A 10,008-nucleotide genomic window follows, 5' to 3' on the forward strand; every position below is an offset into this window, starting at 1 on the left:
ACTTCCGGTTATTTAAATTTCCACTTCCGGTTTACTGGTAATTACGAAAATATTAATATCTTGACTTCTAATTAACGTAGAGACAAAAGTAATCCTATTTTGGATAGCTCAAAGCTTGGTCTATCCAATAAATGAATTTTTTTAAATGCCATTTTTAGCAAAAATCGACCTTTTCAATGTGTTCGGATACCTTAATATGTTCATAATTCCATTTTACAACAAGATGTGTGTCATTTCTTCCCTTTGACTTCATGGAAAGCAGCTTGAGCTAAAAGTTCTAAGCTTGAAATTTTAGAAAATGAACTTAGTTTTGATAGCAAAAAGCAGCATATTTACATAAATTGAGCTGAACTGAATAAAGATTAATAGAAGTGATGATTTACAGCATCGGAATAGAAAGAAAATTAACTTATAATTAAATATAATGCAAAATTCTATGAGACCATTTTTTTTAAATCATTAGAAATGAATTATTGTAACATGCTTTCATTGTCCAAATAATTTTAAAATTTTAGTTTAATTTTTAACTGACAGATGGCAGCACCAATACATCTACATTATGAAATTAAAATATAACCTTGCTTGAAAGTTTGGAACCGGTTTCGTCAAACGTAAGCAATTTTTTTGCAAGATAAGTTTTGATAATAACTCCATTAATCAAGAATTACATTATTAACTGTTCAGAAACACATTTAAATTCTTTTCTATTTCTGATAAACGACATATTTTTTATGACGTAATTTTCTCAGAATAATTCATGGAATGGACAAAATTTTAATTTTTGATTTTTAATAAAAGGGAATAAAGGAATTTAAATAGTGAATGCAGAAACCAGAGAATACCTAAAAAGAAAATACAATAATAGTTATTCAGAAATAAGTCTAATAATTTAGTGTAAAAGAGTAGATTTATAATAATTAATAGTTAGATTTATAATAACAATAATAGATTTATTATAATTATAATTAGAATAATTAGACGAAAACAAATCTAACATGAGCACTCCTAATCTAATCTAGTATATAATCTCAGTTTTATGAAAAGAAATAATATTGGGTTTAGATGGATCAATCTCTCATTTCAAAGCAATAGTAGGCTATTTTAAGACAAGTTCCGATGACGAGAACGGCATCTGAATCAGCAGATCCTCTCACCAAATTTGGGCACCATACTTGCGAGAATTTATATTAATCTTCTCTTGCTCAAAAGAATATAATAATGTATTGTTTTGAGTTTTCCTTTCCATAGTTTATTACTCTTAAGGATCATCCTAATCAATTACCATTTTCGATCCATGTCTTTAATCCTAGATGGATTTTGTAATTCTTGTGATATAATTTTGTAAAATTAGTATTTTCTGCATTATAAGTTTTTGACATGAGGAATTGAAGTTGATTCAGTTTACTTCCTGAATTACTGTCATTAGATATTATTTCCAAAATGGAATTTGAAATCTGTTATAGCTGGCTAACTTTAACAGGTAAATTAAATAATAACTCATTTGCAAAAGAGAATTCAAGGTCTATACAGTGTTACTTACTCTATTGCATAGCCCTGTTCCACTTCAGATAGAAGTTTAATGTATTTTATGGCTATAGTAAGCCATTGCCTATTATGAAATCCTTCTTTTATTAAGATGGTTAATTTCATATTTCATCACATTTTTAACATGTTATTTATTTATTTTAGATTTTTTTTAATTTTATTTTATAAGCACCTGTACCGCGACTTTGTTTGCGATTATGTGTTCAACATAAAGATTCAACATTTCTTTGAAAAAAAGCAAACCACAAATATTTTTATATCATATAGTTCAACCCCTTAAAAATTCTTATGATATTCATTTGTAATTAATGACTAATCCAAAAATTTAGCAAACATTTTCAGTCTCAAATTTGTCACATACGTGTGTTGTTGTTTTTTAGCTTTGTGAATATGTATATTTATTTATTTATTTATCTGTTGAGAGCCAAACAATACAGCATCAATTTTTATATGATCGTATCAGATAACTAGATTTATAAATACTCGAATAACTAAATTAATTTAAGGAAATGCGTAGAAATCTGAAATGACACTTGAAAAGTGGTAATTTTATCCTAATAATTAATCATTCATAAAAATCATAGCTTTCATAAACGTATTTATTTCGCAATTCGGGTATTAGTATTTAAATTGACCTGCTTGCGGACCGCTCATAACCTATCGACCCTAGGCAGCTATCTAAATCCGTTACTAAATGTGAAGTAAGAAAAATTGGGGGAAGTATTCAAATATTGCAAATGACATAGCATAAATATAACTATTTTTTGCAAATACTGTCTTGACATTTGCGCTTGAAATTCAGCGATCCAAAGATGAGATAAGTTGTTTTTCCGATCTCCCTTCTTCTTTGAGATAATCTTCTTTTAGATCTTCAATAGTTTGGGCTTATCAATACAAAAGCTTGATCGTCCTTGGTGGAATACTGTACAAGAAGAGAGATTCAAATAGTGTCGTAACCACGAAACACCACCCTGTTGTAAAGACATGTCAGAGAAATATAGATTAATAATATAAATGAATTTATTTTAATTGTATTTATCATTAGTATGAAAAAATAAATTACATGAATATTTTTTACTTTCAGAATACTTTTTTTTTGGGGGGGGGGTAAGAAATACTGATAGTATATTAGAGAAATATTAAACCACATCTTCTGCATTAACAATTGCTGAAACTGAAAAAAACTGCAACGTAGACAGCTCGATTAAAAAATATAATTAGTCAAGTTTCCAAATGAATAAATTTGAAAAGAATCAAATCATTTGTTGATTACTTAACAAAAAAATATTACAAAGCAAAATTACTATCCAAAGCGAAATTAATTATTCATTTTTACCAATTCATATAGTTGAGCATCAATTTCTGCAGAAGGGTTCTGCAGGGAGAAACAGTAGAAATGGAGTGAGATTCCGCACTACACAATCGCGAATGGTATTGTTTCGTTTTTGGAAGCTATGACTACGATTTTTTATTCCTGCAAGAGATTGGCATTTTTTAGGTGGGAAAAACATAACTAAGAAACTAAAAATTCCCTCCATTTTCCCGGTTTTTATAAAAAATTTCAAATTTCCCTTCATTTTCCTGATTTTTTAGCCGATTTTTAAATTCCCTTTGTTTTCCCGGTTTTCCAGGTTCTCTTAGTGACGTGGCAACCCTGATTATTCAATAACTAACGAAAACACAAGTGAAAAGCAAACAGTAGTACTCTTGTAATGGTTTTATCAAAATCTGGCTGCACAAACAGACAGTTTTCATGGAACAGACAGTTTTTTAAAGGAAGAAGCAGAAAAATAAGATGCATTCAAAATCACCCGTAAGTCAAAGGCAACAGTGAAAAATTTTAAAACTTTATTACCTCGAATTTAATATTCCGACTTAGTATTACTTTTTTTCCAAAGTCTATTTGTGTCAGGTAATCTAGATTTTGTTTGATTAACTCAAATTGGGGATTTCGAATTAGTATTGTTCTTTTCCAAAGCCTATATTTCACCGCTGTACTTTTTCTGAGTCGGCAAGCCGCCACTGATTATAATCATCAAAAATAAGAAGTTCTAATTCAAAGTTTTTTTTAATTACTCAAATACTAATTTTTTAGAAATATTTTTATACACACTCATTAAATTTCGATAGCAATTTTATTTTTTTCTGAACTAAAATTGACTTCTAACTATCTAAAAAAAACTCGAAACTTAAAATGCACACAGCATTTACTTTTAATGTTTGACCGAAATCCTTATTATCAATTTCATTTAATTTCTTCAAAAATTAAGACATCTGGAACATTTCAAAGACATTTAAATCTAATTACAATATCATTTTGAGAAAAGTCATTAAGATGTACTTTTTTTTTCTCTTAACCCTTCAAATATTCATTTTATTGAACAATACATTTTATAACACTATTTTAGTTGAATTTAAACATATATTTTGATGAAGAAACGATAAAAATAAAATTGCACGTTTTTGTCCATTTTTGCTTATTTTAAAGTCCACTATCCCCTTAATCCCTCCACTTGACCAATTTAGCTTCACATTTTAATCCATTTCCAACTAAATAAACATATTGATGATTTAATTTAGGTTAGGTTGTTTTATTTTTGCATCAGTAATTTTGCAGAAATGTATGCTCGTGTTTATATTTTTATTTTGTATATTACGAGAATTGTGACTAAAGTAATAAAATTCTTCAAATATGAACCATGATTATTAGTTGGCAGTTTCCTTATGAAGAAATAAATCGTCTTTATTTTATTTAATAATAGAGTATAAAAAATAAATTCTGAATAAACATAATATTTAAAAGTTATTATTTTACAAGACCTGTTGAGTGAAATATAACAAAGCCAATTAAAAGAATAACCATAAATTGGCTACTCCGCTGGCCAGAAGATACACGGAAAAATCTGAATGACTGGACCGCCGCAACAACAACACTGACGGGAACTGTGGTTAAGTTCTAAGGATCATCACCGGCCAATTACAACCCTTCCCTTGAGAAGTACCTCCAGTCACCGATGGGAAGAACCAGACCCCCACCGTTTTCTATGCCTTCGATGGTAGTGAGAACCAACCAACATGCTGAAAGCTTCTCATCCGCAATTACGAGCTGTCCCTCGTGACGGGTGGCAATTAAAAGAATAACTAATATTATAATATATTATAAATAAATATTTAATTATGATTATTTAAGTTATTTACTAACGATTTTAATTATTCAACATTTAGGCATTCGATGCAAATATGCGTTATATTTTTAATATTTTATGATTCATAAAATTATTTTGCTACTAATTTAATTATATAATAATTAGAATAAAAACATTTTTAATCTAATTTTTACTCTGCGTAACTCCCTCAATCTAATGACATATTCAAAACTGTCCCTACTCTAACCTGGTTAAGCTCTAATTGATAGAAATAAGAGTCAAAATAAAGATATTTTCTAGGAAAAAAATATAAATTAAAATAATGTTCCTCGAACAACTTAACCCTATAAGCATTACCTAATACTCGGGCAAAAGTGACGCAATCCAATACCTGCACCCATCTATTTAGTCTGAAATCGAATGACTTCCCACTCCCCATAAAGCATGCAGCGTCTATGCACACACGTTTATAAATCAGTGTCTTCCGCCAACTCATCACTGCGGGCGGCGCTCTCACATCAGGTGGGCTGAAGACGGGGTCAGCGCCCTTCTGCTTTAGGCAAGGCCAGTTGGTGCCACAGCAAGATCGGTTTAATTGCTTTTGTCTTATTTTTAATGAAATTAATTCCCGATTTTAGAGGTTGTTGTCAATGGAACGTGCCGAAGACAAGGCCTTAGGCTCTTGGGCAAGCACACCTACGAAGATGAGACACCACGTTAACCTACCTGTTAGGAGGACATTAAATGATACCATGATACAAAAGCGATTGCCAATTTGGGTATTGTAAAGAGATGCTGTGTGAGATCACTTTCTACGAGAAAAATCTATGCACGAGTGGTGGGTCTATTGCATAATTCTGAGGAATGCCAAAAAAATAGATTATATTTTCTTTAAAAAAAATAACAGAAGGATAGGAAGACAAAAAATATTTTAGAGATAAGAAGCTCATTCTGAGAAAAATCTTGTAAAAAGCAAAAAAAAAAAAAAAAAAAGATTGCCAGCCCAAATTTTGGGCCAAGACAAAATTGTATTTCTTTACATCTTACCTCAGTTTAAAATGAATATTTAAAATGAAAGCCACGGAACATTCGGGACATCTGATTTCTAATTTCTATTGTTTCTTCCAATTTGAAAAAACGTCCTGATTTGTCCCAGATTGGAATAAAATGCCTCTAATTAACAGAAACAATTCTGATTTTCGGCTCATTGTTTCGAATAAAAAAAGTGCCCATATTTGTCTCGGATTGGAGTGAAATGTTCTCGATTGATTGGGACAATACTACAAAGACTTGGATTTGAGACAATTCAAAATTAAATATGGGAATAGCCTCGTTCATTCATTTATTCGTAAATAAATAAAAAAAATATTTACCTATAATACTATATAATAAATATAAAAATATTTATTATATAGTATTAAAAATATTTACCAATAAATATTTTTATTAAAAAAAGATTAATTAAAATAAGTCTATAAAAAAATTATTATGAAAATTCGCCTTCCGAATTTTTGCAATTTGTAGAATAGTTACTCTAATGTGACCAAAGTGAAAGATCGACCAGAAAAGCATTAGTAACAGCAAATGCTTATGCTTCTTTATATCTTTTTGCTTTTGTTTAAATAACTTAATTATCTAATTTTTTTATTGTATTCTTTATTTAATTTCTTATTTTTCGATATTTTGTAGAATCGTTTAAGATAGAATTTTACATGGACAAATTTATTGTAGATTTGTGCGAGAGTTTACTTTGAATTTTTAATTATATTTATGTCCAATTTTAAGACAACACCAGGGCTAATTTGAATTCCCCTAGGCAATTTTAAACTGGAGTCCCCTAAATCAGCACTATCTCTTCAAACATCCAAGCCACTTCAGGGGAGGGTATCTAACGGTTCTTCGGAGAAAGCGAGTGTCGAGTTGGAACCCTCTGACACACAGGTTGAAACCTTACCATCAAGACACCATAACTTAGCGTGATGAATAGCAACCACATTTTTTTGTTTTGTTTTTCACCTCTATATTGGGAAAAAAATTTTTGCTGGCATGTTGGTCATTCAGAAAGAGAAAAGTCCTGATATTTATATCAGCAGTAATTAAAAAAAAAAACATTCAACAAACTAGAATGATGGAATTTGGTATATGATTTACAATAATATTGTAGCATTGTAACAAATTTCAAACCAAATCCGTTCTAGCCAGAAACTTTCTATATATGTCCGCTATCTGAGAGCACTTAAGACGACTGTGTACACCAAGATATCCGTATGTACCAGAATATTAGAACTTTATAAAATTTTGTGCCATATCCATAAATAGAAATCCTTTTGATCCGTTTACAAGTCCCGTGGTAAGTCCATAAACACGATAACTCAAAAATACAATACGCAAGATAGATAACAGTTGAAAGCCAAGTCAATCCTAAATAAATGTAACCTCTCGAAAAAGCAGATATGCTTCAATATCATAGGTTTGGGTTTTTCATTTGTTTCAATTTCACTGCAACATTCATTCAGTTTGAAATGAGTTTGCCGCTAATTATTATAAAGATCTATAATAGCATTTTTTAAAAATATTATTTAGTTTTTATTTATTATAGCTATATATAGAATTGTTGTATTCGTCATTATAAAGGCATCAACAGTGTAAAGAACATCTTTCTTTAGGTAAAAACATACGAAAAAGTCGATTGTGGAATGCTTCACCAAATTTCTTTACTTGATAATGTGTCTCTCCATTTTATATAAAAATGACTTTTCTAGAAAGTTTGAATTCACTGACTTCTTTTTTCGATTCCTGAGATGGAGTATTTTTGTATTTAAAAAATAATCAGTAATCACCTTTATCATTATTTATTAAGATCAGATATGTTTCAGCAAACTGGAATTCACCAAACGCACGTAGTTCTTTGAAAGCGATTAAACGGTTTTGAGGAAAATCTAAAAATGGAAAAATAAAAGTGATTTGGCTCTTTTGACTTCGAAATTTGCCTTAGACAGACGATCGAGGAAAAGGTAAACACATATCCTGGATGCCATTCTTAAGAGAGGCACTATGAGGACAAAACATTAGCGAATTTATGTCTCTTTCTTTTAAAGAGAAATATCATGAGAGCGAAAACTGGAGTCCCCTTGGAGAGATACTAATCCTCACTACACAGCTGATTTGCTTATTTCTGATTGAAGGTTTTTTTAAAAGTTGGAAAGATCTAAACCTAAAATTTCTTTCTCATTTTTCAGGGCCTATTGGACAATAAACGATATGCAACAAGAGCAAATTTATAAAAAAAAGAGAGAGAGAGAGAGAGAGAGAGAAGCCAAATATATAATTGATAGTCTTGTTAAGATGAAACAGAGCTATTACCTAAATTCGAACGATTGAAGAGAATTTACAAGATTTTTTTTAAGGAAAGTAAAAGAAAAAAAGTTTAACTTTTTTAACTCTAATATACTTATTGAACATGACATTGTTACTTATGCAATCGACTCGTTTTATCAAATTTTTTACGAAATACATCTAAAGATTTCTTTATTTGGCCTTTTAAATCTTGAGAAAAATATTTTTTTTTTCACATTAATAACATTTTTTTTTATTTTTGATATCTTTTACTATTACTTAATTCCACACTACAAAATTATAACATAGGTTCAAGCAGATTTCATATTCCCTGATTTTCACAAGATGAATCCTATTCAAAGGTCTTCGTACATTATACATATAGGTAACAGGACATTATACATATAGGTAACAGGACATTATACATATAGGTAACAGGACATTATACATATAGGTAACAGGACATTATACATATAGGTAACAGGACATTATACATATAGGAAACAGGACATTAAACTGTATAATTCTGGAATTCGATGTCCTTCTCAGTTTTATCAAATCTCTGAGTTGCGAAGGGGTTGGAAGACCTTCGATCGTGAGAAAATCGATTTCGTAATATTCTAGACATACATCCTTTGCTCTGTATGAAACCTCACATGCATTTCCCATGATGGATTATTTTTTAACAATCTAATTAAATAAACTCACATAAAGGGTTCGATCAAACTATTAGGGACTCTTCTCATTCCCCCTCTAGTATAAAAAACCGATATTTTTTTATTGATTTTAATTTAATATTTATTTATCATCTTTCACTGTAAAATATCATGACAAACTGAAATACAAAATATTTATTCGTATTAAATAGAAGAATTCGTTTTAGTACTTCGCGTTTAACAAAGTAAATTTTTAACTAATTTTAAACAAGATGGTAAAAAATAATATAAAAATCTTTTCATCAAAATCCAAAAAACACTACGATATAAAGTTTCTAATGCTGTAACTTAGGAGCCAGCCAATTGCAATAATAATAATGATAAAGACAATGATGTAATAATAATAATGATAATGACAATGATGTACTAATAATAATGATAATGACAATGATGTAATAATAATAACAACAACAATAATAATTCACACTGCCCTTCGAGCATGAAAAAAAAAATTCCAAAATAACTAACTGAAATTTAAACAATACTCGATGTTAGCTTGAAAATTTCGAGTTTTCAAAATGAAAATTCAAAGTAAAATATCCCTGAAAGTATCACTAAATAAACCTCAAGACTTTGGAACCCCTACTTCGTCTATTTTAAATATCCGGTCCTGCTTTATCGGTGGACTTCTTCATATAATAATAAAGATATATACCGAAAGATGGGAGCCCTAATTTTCTTGAAAGTGGCTACTCTCCGTTCCTTCGGAATATCTTTATTATTATTATATATATATATATATATATATATATATATATATATAGGCAAACATGATTATTTACCAGAAGACCTAGTGCGCCACAAAAGCAGAAGGCTAAAAAGGCAAAAAGGAACGAAGAACGAAACAAATGATCACTAGTCTTATATAAGATAGGATTTCTGGCCTCGTGCCAATTCAATACATGTGGTGACTTTTGACACCTTTACAAGGGCAACGAAAAGTATCACTTTCATTTGATACGTAGTACTGATGGCGCATTATTTTTAGAAAGGGGTTAATTAAACCCGAAAGTGGAATTGGATCACGAAATAAGATATGATTTTTATATATATATATATATATATATATATATATATATATATATATATATATATATATATATATATATATATATATATATATATATATATATATATATATATATATATAGGTAACAAGTTGTGGATTATTACAATAACCTTTACATATCATGCATCTCTAAATGGGGTATTAAATTATATAGTTTGAAAAATCAGTGTCTTATGCCCTTCATCTTCTTTCAAAT

This window comes from Argiope bruennichi, chromosome 4, assembly GCF_947563725.1.
Source record: "Argiope bruennichi chromosome 4, qqArgBrue1.1, whole genome shotgun sequence".
NCBI lineage: Eukaryota > Metazoa > Arthropoda > Arachnida > Araneae > Araneidae > Argiope > Argiope bruennichi.